Source organism: Medicago sativa, chromosome 7 (assembly GCF_051527215.1).
Source record: "Medicago sativa cultivar Bolivia chromosome 7, Bolivia_mono, whole genome shotgun sequence".
In the NCBI taxonomy this organism is placed as follows: domain Eukaryota; kingdom Viridiplantae; phylum Streptophyta; class Magnoliopsida; order Fabales; family Fabaceae; genus Medicago; species Medicago sativa.
In genome coordinates this window covers 86983754-87008111 of record NC_140755.1, presented here as the reverse complement: position 1 = coordinate 87008111, position 24358 = coordinate 86983754, and the positions used below count along the sequence as shown (strand labels likewise).

General features: G+C 30.7%; 1 long non-coding RNA gene and 1 pseudogene across 1 annotated transcript; both read left to right on the top strand.

Moving 5' to 3' along the window:
• Positions 1–805: 805 nt before the first annotated feature.
• Positions 806–24089, top strand: LOC146909720 (putative protein phosphatase 2C 43; annotated as a pseudogene).
• Positions 2049–5807, top strand: LOC146909721 (uncharacterized). Its single transcript, XR_015020053.1, has 3 exons — positions 2049–2843; positions 3372–3670; positions 5393–5807. It is a non-coding gene; the product is annotated as an uncharacterized LOC146909721 (long non-coding RNA).
• Positions 24090–24358: the final 269 nt, after the last annotated feature.

Sequence of the window (24358 nt, the reverse complement as noted above, 5' to 3'; positions counted from 1 at the left end):
AGTTGTTTCTGAGGCGGCGCATAGATAATTTGTCCTACATATGCTCATCTGACACGCCTCTACCATCGGATTTTGCACGGTCTGGATTAATTGCTTCAAGGCTGAAGGATCGTATCAAAAAGCGGTTTAAATTAGGTTCATTGAATGCATCTAGCTCTCAGGCTCAGGGCCCTCGGACTCCTCTGGCTCAGAACACTCAAACCCTTGTGGCCGAGGGTTCACAGACTCAGAGATGTTTGGGTCAGAGTTCTCAGACTCATGCCGTTGGGAGAATGTTAAACTTCGGGTTTCACCGAAACGGCATTCAATATAAATTTAAATTTAGAATGTAAACTGTTCTAACTTATTTCAGCCATTGAGATCTGTTAACTCTATTGGTTGGATGTTTTTCTATTCACTGCACCAAATTAGGTTCTAGTGCTAATATACATTTATTATGTCTGTTAGCAAATAAAATTGTGTGCTTCTGCCTTGTTTCTGAAACGGAAGTTCAAATGTATTCTGAAATGCTTTATACTATTTTCACATTACTCAAGTGTTGTTAACTTTGAACATTTTGAATATATGTTGAATCCAGTCGAACTCACCACACGTGAAAAAATACGAATAGACATTTTGTCCATAAACACTAAGAAAAAATGTTTACATGGGCAATGTTTTAAAGAAAATTTCTTGTATAAATTTGATTAATTGATATTATACCTTTTCTGATTAATTGCTGATGGGAATGCTACCTATAATGACATGACATGATGCTTACTAATGTTTTAAAGAATGTTTTCTCACATTTCCTTTTCCTTCCAAAATGCATCCTTGGCTTGAAAACATAGTTAATCTATGCAGGAACAGGAAGAATGACAAACTTAGCTTTATTCGACGAAGGCCCTCTCGCAAGTTCGATTAATCTCAAAAACCGTTGCTATGGAGAATTTTCCAGTGCTTTTGTTCAAGCCAATATATGGAAGATCGAAGCCAAGTTGAAGTTGCCTCTAGAAATGCACTCTTTCTTAGAGTTTACGACGGCCATGGTGGCTTCGAGGCTTCCCACTTCATCTCTGAACACCTCTTCGACGGCCATAGTATCTTTCTTTAATAAAAAAGTTGAGTTCTTTTTATTAATCTTTGAATTTTGTTCTTGGTTTGAGAATTAATGGAATTTTGCTTTTATGTTTTGTGGTTACATTATAGTTCTTGCAAATGATAATGAGAATAATATAACTGAAGCTACCCTGAGGGATGCTGTTTCTGCTACTGAAGTGAGTTTTTTGGATTCTGTAAAAAGGAATTATATGATAAATCGAAATCGCGGGCTGTAATTGGTACTATGTTTAATAAGAAAATCCATGCTGAGCAGTTGACAAGAGATCACAATTGTAGTGATCCAGCCATTAGAGAAGAACTAAATCAATGCATCCTGGTGATCCTACCATTGTGAAGGAAAAGAATGGAGTGTGGCGCGTTAAAGGCATCATTACGGTATTTTGTTTTTCTTTTAACAAATTTTTTTTAAAAAAAAAAAAAGATTCCCAAACTTAGAATTATAAAAGTAAAACAATGAATGTCCAAAGGATTATTCAAGTGGTATGTGTTAGTACATCAAAAAAGTATTTTTAACTAGCAAGTTCAAGAATTGATCTCTGAGGCTAACCAAACTTCTTCACCCTAATAAATAAATTACGAATAATTTGCCTATAAAACAAACAAGAAAAACAAAAACTACATAAACTATACTACGGACTTGGATTGATTTGCTCACTCTGTCGTAGTTACACATAGTCTGTGGTCCAAAGTTTGATTGTCTCATTCTGTCAAGTTTGACATTATAAAGTAAATACAAAAACTATCATTTTCCAAAATTGTAAGGCAATTTGGAATATATATATAAAAATAAAAAATTAAAAATTAAAAACCAAAATTAAGTACATAAACTATCATATATAGTTCTTGGTCCAAATCTGTGAACTTAAACATGGTTGATATCTATATATATATATATATATATCATGCGCGACGTCGTTGTCAAGACTAGAGCTAAATGATATAAAAAATTCAACCCCATACATTTTAGTTTTCTTGTCTATCCACTCCAACCCATGAGGGCCATATAAAGAAAGTATGTGTTTTTTCATCGATGATGAATTTGAGCCTTAACTACTTTATTTGCTAGCTTCTGAGTTCTGGTATGCAGAAGCTGCTAAAAGAAGGGGTTTTACCTACAGGAACATTCTGGCTGCTTCTGCGGGACACGAATCAGTGAGCAGGAGGTCTTTTCATGATGATATAAGTGTGATTGTTGTGTTCTTTGACAAAACGTCGTTATGAGCTCATCTTACACAAGCTCATCTTACATGCCTCTACTAACGAATTTTGCGCGTTCTGGATTTACTTACAATAGTTGATGACTATTCTCGTTTTACCTGGATTGTGTTGTTGAAAAGTAAGTCTGAAGTAAGGAATAAAGTATTAGATTTCACTGCTCTAGCGGAAAATCAGTTTGCAAAGAAAATCAAAGTGTTAAGAAGCGATAATACATCAATTTCACTTAGAAGATTTGTGCAGAAAGCAAGGTATTATACATCAATTTAGTTGTGTAGAAACTCCTGAGCAAAATGCTAGGGTAGAACGTAAACATCAACATATTTTGGGAGTAGCTAGAGCCCTTATGATGCAATTAGCCATCCCGAAATATCTTTGGACTTATGCAATTCTTCATGCTGTTTTTTTTATTAATAGAATGCCGTCTTTGGTTCTGGACAAGTGTTCCCCATTTCAGCTTCTTGTTTTCTTGTCTATCCAACTGAGAAAAATAATCCACTGTCCAAGAAGATACGACCAACAAAGAGGTAAGCCAGAAAAAATACCTTAAAAAACCGATACTTTGCCAATCTCTGGATTATATGGCTGATACGAGCCTTTAATTTCCCTATATCTCTTTTTTCTTATTCTGGTGTATTGATAAATGATAACGGATGATCCTAACATTGTGATAAATGATAACGGATCGTGGCGTGTTAAAGGCTTCCTTATGGTAATTTTTTGTTTTTCTTTTAATCAATTTAGATAGAGTTATTGTTTGATTTGATATTGGTTATAACGCTTTCTTGTATATTGATTAGGTTAGTAGAATGCATATTTGAAGAGGTCTAAATTTACTTTGGTAGTTATTGTCAAATGAAAAAGCAGCTAAAAATGTATGTATGACTTGTTCTTTTCTTGGTTTTTCCTTTCGCATTGAGAAGAAACACAAACACTTACTTAAAGCCTTTAGAAAATGAAAATAAGTCTTCCTGTTTTTTGATCAATGAAAATTTGAGTCTTTACAATTATGTTTGCAGGCTTTTAATTTAATTATGCTATGGTGGATTTTGCAGGGAATTGCGAAAAGGCTTCTGAGTACTGCTCTAATGGTAGCTGCTAAAAGAAGAAAAGGTTACCTATAGGAAGACTCAGGCTGCTGCTCCGGGTTGCGACAATGTGAACAGGAGTTTGAAGGATATTATCCGGTTTGAATCAGGTTCATCACATGCATCTAGTTCTCAGGGCCCTCGGACTCCTCTGGCTCTGAACCCTCAAACCCCTGAGGGCGAGAGCTCTCAAACTGAGGGGGAGAGGCGAAAACAATTGCATAAAAGTATGGAGAACATTAAGGAAATCCGCATAATAGGTTTGGGTATGTTTTCTTACTCTCTTACAATAATTTATGGCATAATGAGAATCATCATATCAAGATCTTGAATGAAATTTTTGCTAACAAATGGTGGTGACAATGTGAGAAATAACAATCCAAAAAGCTCAAAAGATAATTAGCCATCATCAAAAGGAGAAAAATACAAATTTATTAACTAAGAACCATCAAAATTTTGAACTGAATACATCACTTCCAAACTACCATTGATCTATTCAATGAACAATCAATGAAGGCTATAGGGCATTAGTTACTAAAATAATTGATAACTAAGAAAGAGAGCAAGTAGTTAGAAAGTTAAACTTGTTTGGTTCTGCCTAGCTTTGGATATTGTTTTTACAGAAATCAATTGTAGTATTATTTGCACCTTTAAATTGTAGTTTTTCTATGTTAAAGCTGAATTTTGGGCTTAACTGAATCATTGAATTTGATTCAACATCTGCTATCTTAGTTTTTGGTTGCATCATTTGAGTTGAGATGCTCTTATAGTCTTTTCTGTCAACTTCACCCAAACAATTTATCTCTGTGCTTACCATCAATTGTGCTAATACAGTTATTCAGTAAAAAGTTATTGCATGATATAATAGTCCTCAAATATAGTAAAAAATTATTGTATGTATCATAAGAGGAGTTTGTGGTTATGTAATTTGATGTTAATGACCTTGAATGAATAAATATTTACTCTTGGTCATTGAATAATCTGTCAGATATGTAAATATGTAATTTCCTCAACAGCCCAAATGAGAAAGAGACAAGATTGAAATTTTGAAATAAATACAAAGAATTCAACATTGCCCTTGAAAGAAGAAAAAGATTGCCAAACTTAGAATTATAAAGTAAAACAATGAATGTCCAAAGGATTACTCAAGGGATATGTATTAGTACATCAAAAAATGTATTTTGTAATAAGAAGTTCAAGATTTGATCTCTGAGGCTAACCAATCTTCTTCACTCTAAGAAATAAATTACGAATAATTTGCCTATAAAACAAACAATCAAAACAAAAACTACATAAACTATACTAGGGACTTGGATTGATTGGCTCACTCTGTGGTCCAAAGTTTGATTGGGTCATTCTATCAACTTTGAGATTATAAAGTAAATACAAACTACAAATTTCCAAAATTGCAAGGCAAATTGGAATAAAGTCACATAGTTTTTGGTCCGAAGTTTTATAATTGGTAATATCAAGCCTTTCAGCACAACTTTATTACTCATTGTGGAACGAGATGATTCTACGATTTATGTTGGAGCGGACTTTGAGATACACCTTTATTACTATGCCACAGGCTGTTAAAGGATTAGCTCTTCTGAAAATGATTCTTATCAAAATAGTTCGGAAGACAAAACTTCTGAAAATGATTCTTTTAAAAATAGTTCGGAAGACAAACCTTTTGAAAATAGTCTTGATTCTTCTAAAAATAGTTCGGAAAACGAACCTTTGGAAACTGATGATTATCAAAACAGAACTGGACTACTGGAGGCGGTTCAAACAGGCACACATCAACTAAATGGTATTCCATTAGCAATAGTCTTAAGTCTATGCTTGGAGTAGTCATAATTGATTTTGGAAGTGTAAAATTGATTTTTATATGTTTAGTTTTTACGAGTAAAACTGATTTTGTATTAAAAAATGATTTTAATTTGATGTTTTACATTGAAATTTATTGTTTAACTTATTTTTACATATCTAAACATAAATCACAGAACCAGACATATGCACTAAACCTACAGAGGGTAAGGAAAACAATGTTCTACAGCATGTGCATGGAGAGCATCCTACCCCTCACAATGTATGCCTTCCATGGAGAAAGGAAACCTAGCAATCATGTGTTAATTTGGATGTTGAAGAAACAGTGATGCTCAAAACTGAGGGCCCTAGGCAAATTCTTGAAAATATTTCTGATGAGAGCAAAAATGTTGTATCCACAATCGTTATATCTCATAAGAGCAGTGCTAAATAAAGCGAAAGTTTTTCTCACGAAGTTACATCAAATATTATATCAACTAATTGTATCTTGTATTGTAGCGGAAAGGAAAACATGGTGGCAAGTTGATTTATAATTGTGCCACCTAATTACTTGCTGCCTTCGGGATCAATTCACGAGCAAATTTCCGGGATACATTTCATTTTCCATCTCGTAAAACACCACAAAATTATTGTAGTTTTAGGCTATATGTTTCCTTACAAGTTAAATGTATTTCACTTTAATACGTAATAAATAATAACAATGAAAATTTGTTTAATTGTTAAGGAGTTAGCTCACATGCAAGATCGTGAGTTTAACTATGATGACCTTTTTGCTGGATGATCTCTAGATATCTCTGTAGATGGGTGAGTGATCTTTAGGTGTCCAATAAATGCTCTTTTAACCTTACGACATGTCTTGACTCTGGTGAACCTTTCGAATTCAATTCGCCTAAACTTTAAAATGTCTAAAAAAATACAAAATAAATAATAAATTTAAGTTGTTAATTTTTTTTTCAAATCGAATTTAAGTTGTTATAGGTACCTATCATAATTGAGTAAAATAATTAATTTAATTAGTATAACTAACGTATTGGGGGACCATGTTTTTGGATTGATAACATAATTAAAAAAATAAAATTGATACTTTCTCTTTTACGAAATATAAATTTATTGTGATATTTGAGAAACCAAAAATATTGATTTTAAAATAAGAGACTATTTAGGTGTCCAATAAATGCTCTTTTAACCTTACGACATGTCTTGACTCTGGTGAACCTTTCGAATTCAATTCGCCTAAACTTTAAAATGTCTAAAAAAATACAAAATAAATAATAAATTTAAGTTGTTAATTTTTTTTTCAAATCGAATTTAAGTTGTTATAGGTACCTATCATAATTGAGTAAAATAATTAATTTAATTAGTATAACTAACGTATTGGGGGACCATGTTTTTGGATTGATAACATAATTAAAAAAATAAAATTGATACTTTCTCTTTTACGAAATATAAATTTATTGTGATATTTGAGAAACCAAAAATATTGATTTTAAAATAAGAGACTATTTGTTTAATTTTGATCAAATAAGAAAACTAAACTAAACTAAATATATATATTGCATCGGTTCGCATCAATACTAGTTAGATACATGTGTAAAATCCGACAAAGATTTTTAAATTCATTGTATTTTGTATTTGATAGAGGTCATTAAACTAATGTGTAAAACTTTTTGTTCTTAAAAAAAGTTCTTTATAAGATACTCTCTCCGTCCCATAATACTTACGCATGCCAATGCATATTGAGCTTAAATATCTTGAATAATATATTAAAAAAAATTATGAAAATATGATATTTTGAAAATACTCATCGAGACGAATCTAACGACATCTTATATGATATTATTTATCTTTGTATATTAATAGAAAAATACGGTCAAAATAAGTTATGTCAAAATTGCACATTTTCAAATGGGTCATATATTGCGGGACGAAGGGAGTAGAAAAAAGTCCCAAAGCCTTGTACCAAAAATCATAAAGTCCTAAAGCCATGACGTTTGTACGAAAAATTTTAATGCAATTTTTATTGTGAATTATTGTACTATCAAATTTTTAATGCAATTTTTATTGTGGTTTATTGTACATATATGAACTTAGTATAAAACGTGAAATTATTTAGTGGTCCTGAAAATAAATATACATGTACGTAGCAATGGTTTTCTCCAACGAAATGAGTAGCAGATTTGTACGTGCAATACCTATTGTTCCTTAAATTTTGTAAAAATAAATAATAATATAACCAACCCTAAATGAAAACTAAAAGACATATAGACATATTTTTTTTATAAAATATATAAATGTTTATTCATTGTTTTATTCTTACATTATTTGTTTTTTTATAAATGTTTTATTGCTTATATTATTTGTTTTTTATAAATGTTTTATTGTTAAAAAAATTTAAAATTCAAATACATCACCATTTTAGCAAATGAAAATAAATACCGCCTCCACAATCATCTCCACCAATTCAAATATCACCAAAACAAAAACCTCACCCATTATCATCCTTTATTATAAAAGCTAGACTTGTTTGGCTATCATGTTTGCCCTAATTCACCATTCTTTGCCCTAATCTTTATTATAAAAGCTAGACTTGTTTGGCTATCATGTTTGCCCTAATTCACCCTTCTTTGCCCTAATCCCTAGCATTTTTCCCTCCTAAACATGTACTAATGACTAATCTAATCTCATCCGTTCAACCTCTATTTTCACACTTGATCACACCCGTTGATTCAAAGTCTACAAATTTTCTCTCATATTACTTAGTTAATGCAATTGAAGACGTATTTAATGCAAATAAAGTCGGTCAACAATCCCCTAACTAATTGCTAATCAAAAGGTGTTCTTCGTACTGACATTACAATGTTTCACACATACCTTTTTTTAAATAAATTAAAGTCGAAATTATATGCCATTAACTATAATTAAATTGCTATAACTAATTGCTTTAAATAAAATGATATGCCACTGTCCAAAAAGTATTTCGACTTCTCTAAAAAAAAGTATTTCGACTAAATACGAATTACTTTAAATATTTCTATAAAATAGGCTGGTAATAAATTGCTTTTAATTTTTGCAATGAATGGGAATTACTACCAATAGAAGCACAATGATCATTCACATTAATTAGCATTCTATAAAATGTTGTCTTCTCCTTATAACTTTGGTGCATATTTTCGAATATCAAAGCCTTAAAAAAACATATGATCCTGTAATTCTATGATGTTAGACCTTACGACAGCAAAAAATGTCACGGATTTCTCTCTATACTCATGCTCATGTATATTTTGTTTAATAGAAACTTTATGTTAATATCATGATTACTCTTATTTTTTGATGAGTGAAATATACCGTAGCTATGGAACAACAATAATATATTAACATTGTTCCTTCGCAGATGTTGCACTATGGGAGTATCACGTTGAAGATCCTGCATTTATGCAACTGCTGAAGCTAAAGTGGCACACATATCATGTGCAGTACCACCCAGACGAGGTATTTTATACAAAAAATCATGTAACTCAATCATACTGTTAGAAAGTAAAATAGAAGAAAGAAAATACTTTGCTATTTAGTTTCTATAAAGAGCATAATTGATTTATTTTGATATATGTTTCCAATACAGACACATTTGATATTGGATACAACTCTCAACAAGGAGATAGGCAATGAGTTGAATAGGTATGTCACTTTAATCGATCCAGGACTCAATCAATTTGAGGTTGTCGTGGATAAATATGATGGAAAGCTGTATTTCTCTCATGGAATAGAAGAACTGAACAAGGCCTATAAATTAGAGCATGGTGGCTGGATATCTCTGATCTATGCTTTCCCTTAACTTTTTGTGATTCGGGTTCACGATCGCCATAACTATGAAATCAAGTATCCGAGTTATCTCCCTCCTTTATCTCCCTCCGAGTTATCCGAGTTAACTACCCCGCTCCTTATCCCCACATATGCGACTATTTTAAATTTAGTGTCACCAAATGGTTAACACTTGCATATGTAACATCTGATCAACTGGTATACAATCCTTATAGATTTAGTCACATATTTCAGTTTGTTATCTGTCAATGTCGATTCATTTATAAGATCTCATACGTGTATGTTTTCTTATTTTACACAGACTTTCTCCTATGCTAAAGTATTTGATAGCATCGTTGACAAGAATTGCAAAGAGTTGGCAATTATTGACGATAGCGGACATCATTCGTTGTTCAATGTGGTCATTCTTTTTTACAAGGACGAAATCAAGTTTAGAGGGGATTGGAAAATGTTTTGCACCACAAGGAATCTGTACGAGTGGAAGACATTAAGGCTTGGAGCAAAAACTTTGGCCCCCAATGCATTCCTATTTTGCACATTTGATTTTTAGTTGTCTGATGGTTTTGATTACGTGCTATCTAATGTCATGTAATTCCTATTTGATAGGTTTTTATTATTTTCAATTGAAGGATGCTATGTTTTGGTTGATTCATTATTTTTATCTATTGTAGACTTTTATATATTGCGATTGAAAACCAGATTAATTATATTTGCTTAAAGAAACCAGAATAAGTTCATCTATTAATCTTATTGTTGCAATCTAAACAAATACTAAAACTAGAATAAAAATAGTGAAAAAAATACAGTCACCAATTTGTAGAAATAATAATAATAGTCATCATGGCTCTTTGATTAATTATGTAGTGATCATGTCTCAAACCATGGACGATAAAGGCCATTTGATTTGCAATATAAGGTCTTAAGAGATCAACATATTTATTTCTTAGAAACCGACAAAATAGGTATATCGTCACATGAGAAATCAAATTTGAATTACTCCATGAGAACGTAGTTAATGCTAATTAAAAAACGCATAACTTACTTAATGCTAATTAAAAATGAATAATACACTTTTAATGCAATTAACAACGAATGATGCACTGTTAATGGCAATTAAGAGCGTAGTTAATGGCTTGAAAACGTAGTTAATGGAAATTGAAAACTTTTAACTTGCATATTTTCCTATAAGAATTGCTTTTAATTGCTTTTATGCATTATGCACTAATTACTCTACCAATTAATATAAGACTCACAAGAACCCTTCTTCCAATCCCAATCTGAAACCTACCGCACCGGTTTCGTAATGGCCAACATCGTCGGCATTAAACACTACTCTGGCACCATCACCGGCCGCAAAATCCTCGGCTTAATCCGCTAACCTTAAAACCCATAAGACTCCAACGCCATCAAAGTCCTCAACACTCAAACCCTTCAAGTCGGTTACATCGAACGCGCCGTCGCCGCCGCTCTCGCTCCTTTCCTCGACGCTCATAGCATCCACGTCGAAGCCATCGTTAACACCAACACTCGCTCTAACAATAACAAATTCCGTATACCTTGTCAGATTCATGTATTCGCTCATCAATATGCTTTTGAATGTAAAACATTTTGTACTATATGATAACATGATTGATCTTCCTAAACAAACATTGTCGGTTAGATTGTATTAGATTGCTCACTAAATAAAAGTTTAGTTATAACATAGGCAAAGACACTTTCTCTCAATTTTTCTCTCTTTTCATTCTTTTATCTTAGGGGGTGGATTTTGGTCTGAAATCACCCCTGAACACCGTTTTTTCTCACTTTTTATATAAATAAGTGGTTCTCGACATATATTTGCTCTTTTTTTTTTTTGTTGTCTTTTTTCAGTTTCGTCGTCTTGTACTGTGTTTGTTGGTTTTTTCATCTTAGTACAGTACTCTTATTTCTATTTCTTTTTATTTAGTATTACCATAGTGTCAAAAATAATGACATATCTTTTTTAAGGTAGAAAAAGTAACATAATTAAGGTTTCCTTACAAGTTAAATATATTTCACTTTAATATGTAATAAATAATATAAATGAAAATTTGTTTAGTTGAGTTGGTTCATCAGCAAAGTCGTGAGTTTAACTTTTATTGTCGATATGACAACCTCTTTATTGGATGATCTATAAATACCTTTGTAAATGGTGGGTGGTCTCTAAGTGTCTATGTAAGTGCTCTTTTAATCTAGAGGCATGTCTTGACCCTGGTGAGTCTTCCGAGTCCAAGACTTCAAAATGTCTAAAAAAAATAATAAAAAAATTAGTAAAATAATTAACTTAATTATCATAACTAAAGTACTCCCTCCGTTTTTAAATATAAACAAAATTGATTTTTGAGGTTCATTCAGTTAATGATGTATGTGGTTCATAATATAAACCACACACATCATTAATTGAATGAACCTAAAAAATCAATTTTGCTTATATTTAGAAACGGATGGAGTAGTTACGTAATAACGTGTACATATATATTTTTTTGACCATTTTTTTTGGTTGGTAATACAAAATAAAATTGATATTTTCTCTTTTAAGAAATATGAATTTATTGTGATATTTGAGAAACCAAAAATATTGATTTTAAGAAAAATAAATATGCAAAAAAATGTGTAATTAATAATTATCACTCGATTAAAAGTAACATCTTATATTTCCAAGACACAATTTCTATTTATAGATTCCTTAACCAATGCCCTGATGACACTGGTTAGCAAAACCCTTAGAAAAAAACGTTAATCTTGTTGTGCTATTTTTTTAGGGTAATCTTGTTGCCCTTCTATATTATATTGAAATTGAATACCTCAAATATGAATTTCCCAAAATGTGTCCAAAAATGGCCTCTTATCATTTCACATAAAAAAGAAAATTTCATAATAATAATAATAACGATAATAATAGTAAATATTTTATTGAAATTTACTAAAAACGATAATGATTCACTCTCTTATACTTAGATGATTGATGTAAAATTTTAGATAATCTATAACTTGGGAGCTTTTTTTTTGTTGTTGAAAGAAATAACTTGAGAGTTGTAATGCTCTAAATTTCATGTGTTTTCTTAATTAGTTTATACATTTGTTTTTTTTTAAGGAACATTTGTTATTTATATGCTGCAGTAGTAAGTTCATCTTTATCGATAATATTTTAAGTTAAGATAGTGTCATTATCTTTAAATCAATTTTAATTACTACATTCAAAAGACAGTGGAACATTTCCATGTCGTAAGTGAAAACCATTGCTACGTAGATGTATATTTATTTTCAGGACCACTAAATAATTTCACGTTTTATACTAAGTTCATATATGTACAGTCCCGTGAGCATAACTCAGTTGGTAGGACAATGCATTATTATATGCAGGGGCCGGGGTTCGAACCCCGGACACCCCACTTATTCACCTTATAAGGTGAATTCTAGCCACTAGGCTACCTGACAAAAAAAAAAAAAAAGTTCATATATGTACAATAAACCACAATAAAAATTGCAGTAAAAATTTGATAGTACAATAATTCACAGTAAAAATTTCATTAAAATCTTTCGTACAAACGTCATGGCTTTAGGACTTTTTTATTTATTTTTGGTACAAGGCCTTGAGACTTTTTCTATCTCATAAAAGTCAATATGTCACTTACACTTTGTCAAAAAAATTATATATATATATATATATATATATATATATATATATCTCTATTATATATATTTGCACTATTTTATTTTGATAGTACACATGGCATCCTTATATTGAAAGGTGCATTTAATGTTTTGTGTAATTGGTACATATTATGTGATTTGTGCAAGACTTATGTAATTAACATGATTATGCAAGTTGACTAAAAGGCTTATAATGACAAAAAAATAAATGGAATATTTTATTCAAATTATTTTTGCTATTTGATGTGTTACTAATTTTATTACTAAATTAATGGCATAATTGATGTGACTTATTTGCTTCTTTTTTCCTATAAATATTATTTGTCCGTCTCAAACATTTTCACATCATTTAGAATTCATACTAAAATTTTAAAATTATTCTCAAAATCTCTCTTTTATTTTATTGAAACACTTTTCTTCTTAACATATTTTTTTCATCACTCTAATTTCAAAAATTGATTCAATTTATGATATTACTCCACTACATGTTGTATATATCCATGTATTTTGTTCAAATTCACATATTCATCCTATGATACCCTCGAGTTCTAACGGCTTATGACAAGATATGTACCAATTACATGTTGGTACATAATTCTTAATTATCATCCAATCAAATTGTAATCAACACATCATCATATTAAGTTAGCCAGTCTTGAGTTTTTTTCCTATATATAGTCAATTTGTCTTTCATCATTTGTATATGCATCTTCCTTTCGTACAAATTGTTTATAATATCATTTATTTGAAATGCAAATATTTCTACCTCCTGACCAATTCAATTTTATTGATTTCATTATTATCAAATTGATTTAGGCACCTTTTTTTTTCCTTCCGAATTTTGATTCCCTTTTATAGGTTTAGCTGTCGGCTCTGTTAATTTTAGGGTTTTCATCCCCATATATATTTACACCTTTTGAAAAAGTTTGCTTCACGTTTTAATGAATTTCATTATTTTTCTATTAATTTGAAGCGACGTAATTGAAAGACGTTTTGAATCAGATTTCTTCATTCCAAAACTATTTTTTTTGCCACTATTAATAATGAGAGATATGTGAAAGGCATGTCAATGTTTTGTTCTTTCAACGTTGAAGTTGTGCATATAAAAGAGAATTCTTCCTTAAAAAAAACAGAGAATTCTCAAGTATTTTTGGGTAACATATTAGTTGATAGTTCTCAAGATATTATATTTTTATCTTACATTTTTGTGGTGCAAACTATTCATGTATGTTGTAGAACAAGACCGACCCCTGCGAAAATGTAGAAAATTTATTTTAGTTATTTTTTTTCAATGAATTTTATCTAAACCTCACTATTTTCTTTATTATTTTCATTTGCTCCTATTCAAAAGAACTGATTTAATTTATTAACTTTTTTCGTTTCTATTGTCAATCACTCATTTTCACTAAACATGGCGTTGATATATATTATTTCTCATAAATTATTTTAACATCAAATCTCATCCATTCATTTCATTTGATAAATTAGTTCACATGCATCAAATACTCTTTATCACCTAATCAAGCATTCCATTTTTATCTCCCCATATTTATTTATTTCTGTCATCAACACATACTCAAACTTCTTTGTTAATTTTTTTACAAATTGCATGATAAAACACATACTTATGGTTGTTTGAGTCACTCATCAACATCGATAATATTTATTTGCCTTTATTTCATACCCATATTTTTTTATTTATTTTAAAATTATATTAAAAAAAAAAAGACAACAATCTCGGCTAAACTATCAATATCTCTATCCGTATCCTTATCTACATCTACAATCTACATCTACATCTACAATATAAACAAGTGAAACCATTTTCATTCAAAAGTACATGTGGCATGTTATAGTCTCATTCTAATTAATGTCAGGCTAATTAATGCTAGAAAAATTCAAATTTCCATTACATGGTATATGCTTAGCACCTGGTATTTCAGTCTCAACACATACTTCCATATACTTCCTCTATTTTAAGAAATCATTCGATTTATTATTATGATCAAAATGATATTGAAATTTAATTGCCTGATATCAAATCAAACAAGAAACTGCCCATAAAAAAATCAAACAAGAAACTATCAACTGCCAATTAATGAAATTAAATTCAAATTATTCAACACTTATAACAGTCCTAAAAAAGAATGTTGACAATTGGTCTAATTCAAGACTATCGTTGAATTGTTTCTCACCTATTAAAATCAAATTAAAACCAAAATAAAATAGTGAAAGGTAATGATTCTTTTTGTCACAAAAAGGAAATAAAATAGCTCAGATCTTTATCTCCCATCCTATTCTCATCACTATTACTATTTTTCAAAAATAGTTTTGAGAACAGTAAGAAGATCAAGAACACCTTTAGTTCCTACAATTTCATCAAATTTTATTGTTGATTGCATCAGACCGTTCCCCTTCATCATGGTTTGTGACCATGGTTTAGGGTTTTATTGCTAATAGTTGGATTTTTAGCTGTACATGAGAAAATAAGAGGGAGAATGTTAGTTATCAAATAATTTGTTGAGAAATTGATTTTGAAGCTGAAGAAAGGCATAAACGAAAGGGATCTTGAATCTTCTCTCATGATTTATATTTTGTTCCAATTCTCTCATGATTTATATTTTGTTCCAAATAATTGTCTACTATATATCATTTTTGAAAATGCTTCATTTGAGACATTATTTTCATCATATAACGATATGATCTTATTCATTAAATTTCTTTTGCTATTAATGTAACATATTTATTTTCCCATATATTTGTTTGCGGATGACCATATTGCTACTCAATGTTCCTCAAATTTACAAAGAACTTATCGGATTTATAACTAAAGTATATCTCAGTTTAATCGACTTTAATTCCTTCCAGTTTGGTTGTGTTTCTTCTAATTGGGAGGAAACTCAACATTATTGAAATTTCTTTTATCGGTTTTGTTTACAATGTGTTCATTATTTTGCAGAGACCTTTATAATATTGAGAGCAAAGTAGTTTCCTATCTATATATTCAGTTCAAGGTCGCGCATCCTATATTAACTCTCAGGGCCAAACTTTAGTTTTTTTGGTAATTTGTCATTTACTCATTTTATACCACGAATCATATGTAATAAGTGTGTATTTTAGTCTTTTTAAGGCTTTTGTTTATTTTTCTTCTTTGTGTTGTTTGGATTAGTGTTACATTATAAGAATTTTGAATTAGGGTTTCATTTTTCTTTGTTGCAGCTTCTCTTCTGGATTCTTAAGTTTCTTTTTTGACATATTCTAGATTCTTACGTTGCAAAATTTTTTCTGAATTTTATTACTATGATTATTTCTGAATTTTGCTAAAAAAAAAAATCTAAATTTTTATTGCAACTTTATTTCTAAATTATGTGTTCTCACGGAATTTCATATATTTTATTTTCAGTATTAAATAAATACAAACATTTGAAGAAAAAAAATTCCTCTTTTATTTTTTTTTGAGGGAATTCCTCTTTTATTTAAATGCAGTTTTGGTCGAACCAAACCGTACACCATCGATTCAGTTTGGTTCGTTTTCACTTTTAAAAAATGATAAAACCCAAACCTCATTTGACTTTGAAGAGCATGTAAATGGTAATTTAAAAAAAATCATTATAACAATCAATAGTTTGAATAAAACATGTTTACTCAATAATATAAGTATTGTACTACCTCTCATACAAACAAAGTTGTAAAGAGTGTATATACACATTAATCAAAATATATCTATTTTAAAAGGGGCACTAGCCAACAAATGTGTTTTTTTTTTTATGTTAATTTTAAACCGAACCTCCACTAGATAGAACTAGAAAATTAGGTGTAGAACATATACAGTGGCTAGACCTATGGGTTTTTAGATGCAATCTTGCACATGTTAAAGCAACTGAAAGTAATAACTTCTTATTGAAAACAACTATTATTTATTAAAAAACTACACATTTAATATAAAATGCACAACAATTATTTATTACTAAGACCCATTTAATATTTTTTGAAGTGTTGAGTTTGAGAGATTTTTTATTTTTTTAGTTAAATGGGGTTCAATTATGAACCAGCTGCATCACTTTATAAATGCATAAATAAAAGGAAACAAGAACAAAAGGAGTTGGGGGATGGACCAAAACCTTCTCAATAAAGCTAAGCAAAAAGCTGAGGGGCAAACACCAAACCAAGAAAAAAGTAAATAACAAGAAAATAAAAAGTAAAGAAAACCAAAAGAAAAATAAAATGAACGAACTAAGAGAAAGTCCTTGAGTTATTCTGGTAACATATATACTCCTAGAGTTTGAAAGATTAAATCTTATTAAGTATTAATTATAAGAGCAAGTAACATGTACATAGAGACTCATTTAAGCAACCAAAAGGAGAGGTCCATTGTGGATACTCTAACAATCGATTAACTTATTGATGAAAATTTTTGGTCGAAAATAATACAAAATAAATGCTTGCTGAAATTATCAATTTTTAAATATCATTATTATATTATTATTAATAATAATAAATATTGATTTTTAATGTCTATTAGATATACTAATTAAATGTATCAATTAAGTTTGGTAACTAATTTTATATTTGATATTTTTTCGAGTTATCATGAAATTGGTATAAAGCTTACATCACCTTAGCAGTGACTAATCTTAGTTGGAAAACCTGTGGGATACATAAGACGAGTTCTCTCATCTCAGCCAAATATTTTCCATACACATGAGGCAGAAATTGAACTGCTATCCACATACTTTTGAGGCTCTAATCTATTATCAATTTGACCATTTTTTCCTAGGGTCATAGCTAATTACATGTTAATTCCAGGTGTTCGTACAACCGGTTCATCCTTCAATATTCCATTGAAAATCAATGAACCATTGATACATGGATTTGAAAAGAAAATACGAGACCTTAAAATTGATATGAAGGCAGCAGAGAGAATCAAACACGAGACCTTAAAAGTAGTCCCAGGCCAAAACAAGTGGGTTAGATCAAACTTATTCATTGTGTTCCCTTATTGACTTTGTTTATCCAAATAATTTGGAAAATATATAGATCTCCAAAAAAATCAAGAGCGAGGGATACTTGCTCAAACTTTGGACCCATTTGAGCACTTTAACAATATTATTCTATCGTTGTTTCCAGAAAACGAGAAGGAAAATATTAGCTTTGATTTGGTTTGTCAATCTGACCAAAATAAAAAGCTACAAAGCAAATGGTATTCAATTGAGTTCTTGAATGATATTAACAGTTGCATATTTCAAACCACAAATTAAGATTTAAAGTTGGATGTCCAATAATATTGATGAGGAACATATACCAAGGTATTGTGTTTCAAAATGAGAAACCCCGCATCTTCATACAAAACCTTAAGACAATATGTATATTACTCATCTCATTTATATTTTCATAAATATCAAATCTTGCTGGCAATATAGAATTTTTACTCACACATGACAAATTAGCATTTCTCCCTTAAACGTGAGACTCTCTATGTCTATGATATGATGAAATAGTCAAATAAGGTCAGAGGCACAACATGGTAAAAAAGGTGGCTTGGTGGTGGTTTCATAGAGATGTGTTTTTTTTTTCTCATTTATTTTATGAGAAGAGAGAAATTAAATTAGAAAAATTATTCGAACTGGAAAGAAATGACAAGGAAAACGAGTGAGTTGTGGGTAGTTTTATGAGTTTGTTGAAGGAGTTGGATATTACTGAGTAATTATTCTACCAAAAATATTAGACTCATTAAAAATGTCACATCAATTTAAAATGTACAATAAACATGTATTTTTCAACTCAGCATAACACATAAACGTTTTTCCTTTGTCATATCCCACTAAAGACTAAAAGTGAAGGAACTTAAAATAATAGAGGTTAAATAAAAAAAAGTTATCGCATTGACAAATAAAAATTGCATGAAAGCGAACGACTTCCAAAATATAATATTTAACATAAAAAAATTAAACAAATGACATTCAAAAGCTAACAAAACAAATCATCATAATTTCGGGACTGCAAGTGTAACCTACATTGGGTTGTATCTTTGCATTAGGCTAAAAGAAACTAGACAAATGATATCAACACCACAATTTCTCCCAAATTATTTAGGCACACGTTTGTGAGTCATCTCACTTATATCTTATTCAATATCTACTATTCCTTTCATTGTAGAACTTTAACTCTTATTTTACACGATAACATATCTCCCTCAAGTGTGACATTCTCTGTGTCCGTAATTACGTGACATAGCCAAATAAGGTCAAACCGATGTACAACATGATCAAAAAGGTAGATTAATGGTAATTTACTGAAAGTGTGTTTTTGTTCCTTTATTTCATGAGAAGAGATCAAAGAAGTTAGAAGATGAAAAATAAATTTGAGATTGAGAGAACTGATACCGATTAAAAAAAATAAGAATTGTGTATATTGTCCATGAGCTTATAAAGAACGAAGTAAGTTGCAAGTGATTTTATGAAATTGTTGAAGGAGTTGACGATTTTTGTGTAATTAATTTACCAAAAAGTTAGATTGCGTTAAAAAAAACTAATTTACCAAAAAGTTAGATTCGGGTAAAAAAACGCAACAACATATAAAGAATTTACTAAGCACATATTTTGTTAACTCAGCATAACACTTAAGTGTTTATCTATGGTTAAATTCCACCAAAGATCAAAGGATAAGGAATTTAATATCTTAGAGATTGATTAAAAAATATTGCATGAAAGTGAACAACACCCAAAAACATAAATTTGATATAAAAATTAAATAAGTGGCATCCCAAAACTATCGAAACCATTTATCGTAATGTTGAGAGTTCTAAGGGTGTCTACAGTAGGTTGGACTATCACATTAGGCTAAGTGAAACCACACAATTGTGATTGACATCACATCATTATCCAAAACCTTAAGACATTAGGTGTATTATATGTTTCTCAACGTCTACTTTGGCATCCAATAATGTGGAACTTTAAGTCACAATTTACACATGAACATATATCTCTAAAGTGTGAGACTCAATGCGTCTGTAATTTGTTGATAGTCAAATAAGGTTAGGCGAAGGCACAACATGGTTTAAAAAAATGGATTAATGGTGTTTTTGCGGAGGGAAATTTGTGTTCCCATCTTTCATGAAACGAGAGAAATAAATTTAGCAACAATAAAATTAAATTAGAATATGAAAAGAAATTTGAACATGAAAGAAATGATAAGGGAAAAAAATAGTGTGTGTTTTGTCCATGGAAGTATCGGAAATATAGCGAGTTACTGACAATTTTATGGGTCAGTTAAAAAGTGTTGGAAATTTAAGATTAAATATTTCACCAAAAAATAGACTCGGTTAAAAAAAAACGCCACATCTTTATAAAATGTTTAATAATCATGTACTTTTTCAATTCAACATAACACATTTGTATTTTTCCATTCGCATGTTCGTTCACCCAAAGACCAAATATGGAGGTATTTGATATAATATTGATTGGATAAAAAAATTGTATGAAAGCAAATGACATCCAAAAACTTATACTTGATATAAAAAGTTAAACAAATGAAATTCAAAAACTAAAAATAAAAAATAAAAAAATTTAATGTTTAGAGTTCTGAGGGAGTCTACAATGGGTTGGACCATCACATTTGACTATGAGAAACTCCACAAGTGATTTTGACAGCACATCTTCGCGTAAAATCTTACGACATTAGGTATATTGTTCTTCTCACTTATACGTTACTCAATGTATATTATTGCACACAAGTTTAACTCACTATAATGTTTAGAGTTCTGAGGGAGTCTACAATGGGTTGGACCATCACATTTGACTATGAGAAACTCCACAAGTGAGATTGACATCACATCTTTGCGTAAAATCTTAAGACATTAGGTATATTGTTTTTCTTGCTTATATGTTACTCAATGTATATTATTGCACACAAGTTTAGCTCACATATGAAACATAAACATCTCTCCCGTAAGTGTGAGACTATTATGTATGTGATCTGGTGAGATATCACATAAGGTCAGAGACACGACATGGTAAAAAAAAGTGGGTTGGCGGCAATTTCATAGAGGGGTGTTTGTTTCTTTCTTTCATGAGAAGAGATAAAGTAAATTATAAAAGATAAGAAGATTAAAAATGAATTTGAACTTGATAGAAATGAAAAGAGAAAAAAAAATAAGGAGTGTGCGTTTTATCCGTGAGAGGATAGGAAACATAATGAATTGCTGGTGATTTTATGGATTTGTTGAAGAAGTTGAATATTACTGGGCAATTATGCTACCAAAATATTAGATTTATTGAAAATATGTACATCTATTTAAAATGTCTAATGAATATGTATTTTTTCAACTCATCATACATATACATTTTTCCATTGCAAGATCCCATGAAATACCATAAGTGAAGGAATTTGAAATGACAAAGGTTATTTTTTTTTTTGTGCATGAAAGCTAATCACATTCAAAAACTAAAATTTAAGATGAAAAATTAAACAAATGACACTCAAAAAATAACGAAACAAATCATCACATTAGGCTAGGATCCTACAATGGATTGTATTATCACATTAAGCTAAGATCAATCACAGAAGTGAGATTCACATCCTATCTTCTTTCAAAGTCTTAAGGCATTATGTATATGAGTCATTTCACTTATATGTTTCTCACATCTACTCTTGCATACAATACAGAATTTTAACTCACACTTGAGACATTAACATCTCTCCATTAAGTGTTAGGATCTTTGTGTCTGTAGTCCACCACCAAGAACAACTCTCGATCCCCCACAACGTCGAACCCGGATGTGATACCACCGTTGGGCTTTCTGTGGGAGCCTACGTTGATGTAGATCGACAATTTGGATAAAGAGAAACCACACAAGTGATAATGATACAACCAAAACTCCATCTAAAATTTTAAGTAACACTTGATACATCACAATATTCCCTCCATAAAATATAACGACATTCTAGCCCGTGCTTGGCACGGGTGTCCATGCTAGTATATATATATATATATATATATATATATAAAATTCACAATTGGTTAAAAGTATTTATGTTTTTATTTATAAATTTTATACTACGTGATGCACTATCTCTGCCACAAATGCACCTCACAGCCTATCGCCGTTTCGATCATCGCCGAAATTGATCTATATAAATATGACCCTTGGGACCTCCCAGGTAAATCTAATCTTCTAAACTATGTCAGAATCATGATGATCTATCGTAATCACATTTTTGTACTTTCTAAACTTCATCTTAGCATATTGACATATGTATCGTGATATCAAATAAAAACTTCATAACTGAGCTAAGCTCACGAGGACAAAAATAAATCAAGTTTAGTTAAATATTAAATGTCCTCATAATTCCCTTAAAAAAATGTCCTCGTAATTTTGTCAAAATATGAGCGGGGTTAAGATATAAAAAATAGGATAAACTATGGGCTAAAATCGCATAATTAAAATAAGGTGGTTTAAAATCACACGATTGAGAATGAAATTAGAGGGTTCAAAATCGTACAATTGAGAAATAAGAAGAACTAAAAGTGCAATTAAGAAAATCATATTCATATAATAACAAGTTTCATTCAATTTTCCTCTTCCCGCCAATTTGATAATATGACAGCTGGCTTATTCAATATTGCAATGATGAAGTTAGTTACATTCCGTTAGGATTCTGTTTAGACTGTTTAGTTTTCTGTTTACAGTTAGTTGAGTCTATTAAACCCTTCATTTCACGTAGAATATTCATTCATTCAATCACATTCTACTTCAAATCATCACTCTCTCATTCACAATCAACAACACTCTTTTCTCACATTTTCTTCTCCCAACATGGCTTTATTCGACGAAGGCCCTCGTGCAAGTTCAGTTGAACTAGAATTTTCTACTGCTTTTGTTCAAGCAAATGAAGCTATGGAAGATCATAGCCAAGTTGAAGTTGTCTCTAACAATGCACTTTTTCTTGGAATTTACGACGGCCATGGCGGCGTCGAAGCTTCTCAGTTCATCTCTCAACACCTCCTCAAAAATCTCCAGAGTCAGCGCCTTTCTTTAATCAAAAAGTTTATTTCTTTTTATTAATCTTTGAATTTTGTTCTTGGTTTGAGAATTAATAGAATTTAATCTTCTTTCAGCTCAATCATTAATTGGTAATTCAGTTGCGGGAACATTGAAAATTTCTATTTCTACTACTGAAGAAAGCTTTATGGATTATGTTGAAAGAAATTATATGGATAACGAGAATCTGGGTAAAGTTGGTTCATGCTGTCTTGCTGGAATTATATGGAAAGGGGGGCTACATGTTGCGAATCTTGGAGATTCGCGTGCGGTAATTGGTACTATGGTTAATAACAAAATCCAAGCTGAGCAGTTGACAAGAGATCACAATTATAATAATCAAGCTATTAGAGAAGAACTCGAGGCAAAGCATCCTGATGATCCTAACATTGTGAAGTATGAGAGGGGAGCGTGGCGCGTTAAAGGCATCATTACGGTATTATGTTTTACTTTAAACAAATTTAATTTGATCTGATATTGGTTTATGACTTGTATAATGTTATCTTGATACATATTGGTGATACAGATTTGATAATGATATGCTATTGATCTGATATGTATTAGGTTAGTAGAAGTATTGGTTATGCATATTTGAAGAGGCCTGAATTTAGTCTACGAGAGTCGTTCCCTAGGTTTGAAGATGAGCCTGAACCATTTATTACAAGTGTGGTATCAGCAGAACCGGATATGCATTCTAGAGATTTATCAGAGAACGATAAGTTTCTGATATTTGCTTCTGATGGACTTTGGGAGTTCTTGTCAAATGATGAAGCAGTTGAAATTGTTCAAAACAATCAAAGAAAAGTATGTATATATCGATTTCTATGACTTTTTCTTTTCTTGGTTTTTCCTTTCATTTTGCATCAAAGACGAATTTTAGTCATTACTGTTATGTTTGCTGGCTTTTGATTTAGTTATGATGCTATGGTGGATTTTTCAGGGAATTGCAAAAAGGCTTGTGAGTACTGTTCTAGACAAAGCGGCTGCTAAAAAGAAAGTTAGCTATAATGACATGATGCATACAAATCTGGGATGTGGCGATGGGTGCAGGAGGGATTTTCATGATGACATAAGTGTGATTGTGGTGTTCTTGGACAAATCTACTCAAGGGCTTCAGAGGCTGAAGAAGACTTTTATAAACCAGTTTAAAGCAAGCTCATCCCATGCATTTGGCTCTCAGGCTCAGAAACCTGAAACCCTTGTGGGAGAGAGCTCTGAAACTCGGAGCCTTTTGGGTCAGAGTTCTCGGGTTAAGAGACCTTCGAAGAATCTTAAAAAGCTGACAAAGAAAAATGTGTTGGGTCATGGTTTTCGGAAGCTGATAAAGAAAAAAATAGAATAAGAGTTGTTATAACTTTCTTCAACCATTGAGATCTGTTAACTCTATTGGTTGAATGTTTTTCTTTTCACTGCATATCAAATTAGGTTCTAGAAGTGACAATTTTATGTGATACATTGATTTTTCCTCAGTTGTAACTTTTAGGTATCGTACAATTTTCAACAAGTGTCCTGGAGTTTATGTGACACAAGAATTTTATGTCTAAAACTATATAGCAAATAAACTTGTTTGGTTCTTCCTAGCTTTGGATATTGTTTTTACAGAAATCAATT